Below are 2,340 nucleotides of genomic sequence, written 5' to 3'. Positions count from 1 at the left end.
GCTTGGGACCTCGGAATTCGATTCCGGGCATATGCCCAAGTCTTATATTTTCCTACGGACCCTTCGGGACCGTCAAACCATGGGTCTGGGTCCGTTTACCCAAGATGTTGACCGAAGTCAACTTAATTCATTATAAAACCAAATGTTTATCATTTTTTACAGATATTCACATATAGACTTCTGGCTACACGCCCGGACTGCGCACGCAAATTGAGGTGATGCTGAAAGAGGTTTTGAAGGCCTCGAAACACAGAATTTAATTTAAAAATAAGTGATGACCTTTTGGGTCATCACAACAGATTATTGTATTCGACTGTTGTCACGACCCGAATTTCCCACCCTCGGGAGTCGTTGTAACGACCCGGCCGGTTGTTTTGAGAATTTAAGCTCCGTTCGGCAGCATAAGGTCTTGAAAAGCTTCATAATATGTGTATCGACTTGCGTGCATGGTTGAATTCAGTAAACGGATTATTCAGAGTCAAATTGGAAGAAGGAAACTAGTTTTGGAAGTTTAAACGGAGAGAACTTGACCGGAATTGGACTTCTGAGTAAACCACCCCAGAATGGGTTTTGGGTGATTTCAACAGCTTTGTATGGTGATTTTGGACTTAGGCGTGCGTCCGGATTCAGATTTGGAGGTCCGTAGGGTAATTTGAGGCGTTTCGGCGAAAGTTGGAAAAGTTGAAGTCTGGAAAATAGAGAAGTTTGATCCATAGTTGACTTTTGTGATATTGGGGTCGGAATGCAATTCCGAGAGTTGGAACAGCTCCGTTATGTCATTTTAGACTTGTCTGCAAAATTTAGCGTCATTCCGGGTTGATTTGATCGGTTTCGGCACAAGTTTTGGAAGTTGGAAGATTTGGAATTCATAGCTCGGTTCGTGGCGTGATTCGTCGTTTCGGCATTTTTTGATATGATTTGAGATCTCGAGCGAGTCCGTGTTAGGTTATATGACTTGTTTGTGTGTGTAGACGGGGTCCCGGGGGCCTCGGGTGTGTTTCGGGTTGTATTGCACTCTTATTTGATGTTTCAATGTCGTTTCTTTGGGAATAAAGGGTACCATATTAAGAAAATTAGCTCCAAATTCAGTTTTTATTGAACCATTAGATCCGTATCATAATTATGGAGCCATAGAAAAATGAACATCGAATTTGGACATCGTATGAGGAAGTTATGCTCATTTTTGTGTCGGGAAAAACTGATGCTTCTGGTAAGGTCGCAATTGCGAACATATCCATCGCAATTGCAATGCCCAGTTCGCAATTGCGAACTTTTTGTCGCAAATGCGACCTCCAGCCCTTCCTTGTTTGCAATTGCGAAGGCTTTCTTCGCTTTTGCGAGGGTTCACAATTGCGAACCCTGGATCGCAAATGCGACATCTGCAGCTTGTTTTCAGCTGTGTAACTCGAGTTTTTGCTCATTTTTCATATTCTTTGAACCCTAAATCCGAGAGTGGGCGATTTTGAGAGAAGATTTTCATACAAAATCATTGGGTAAGTGTCTCTAATCAATTTCCAACTATATATTGTGATTATATCTTAGATTTAACATCAAATTCATGAGAATCTAAAAGAACATTTGGGGAAAAATTGTGAAATCTTTCAAAAATGTAAAATGATGATTTGAGGGACCAAATGGTGTCGGAATTAGATAATTTTCGTATGGGTGAACTCGTATCGGAATGGGAATTCAGTTTTTGTAAATTTTGTCGGGTTCCGAGGTACGGGCTCGGGAGTTGAGTTTTGTTGACTTTTTTGCAAATTGTATAAGAATCATAGTTTTGTTAATTGAAATTGTTTTCTCTTGCATTGTTTGATGTATTCAAGTCTTTTTTTTTTTTGCTAGATTGAGCCGAGCGTTGATGAATTGGTAAAGCAAAAGCTAAATTGAGTATTGAATTGGCCGGATTGAGGTAAGTATCTTGCCTAACCTCGTGTGGGGGACTTCCCCTTAGGATTTGAGTCTTCTATGTTGTTGTAGTCCGTGTACGCGAGGTGACAAGTGCGTGTTCGGACTTATTTGTGGAAAGTTAGCCTTTTAGAGTTCTTAGGTCCTTGTCTTCACTGAGTATGAAGTTGTTCTTTGATATGATTGAGCTTCCATTTACTAGTTTCACCTCTACATGCTTTAATTGGAATTAATAGCTTTATGATTCATTCTTATTGCCTATTTGACTCTTATTTTGCTTAATTGAAGATTTTTACCTCTTCTATTGTCATGCTATCTTTCACAATTGCTTGTCTTTATTGGAAACCATTATTATCTCTCCTGTAATTACTTAATCTTAATTGACGTTATGATTATCTTCCCGCTGCTCATCCTTAATTGAAATTGTTGTAT

Source organism: Nicotiana attenuata, unplaced genomic scaffold (genome assembly GCF_001879085.1).
Source record: "Nicotiana attenuata strain UT unplaced genomic scaffold, NIATTr2, whole genome shotgun sequence".
In the NCBI taxonomy this organism is placed as follows: Eukaryota; Viridiplantae; Streptophyta; class Magnoliopsida; order Solanales; family Solanaceae; genus Nicotiana; species Nicotiana attenuata.
The sequence above is the reverse complement of the archived record's forward strand: the minus strand, read 5'-3'. Positions refer to the sequence as shown.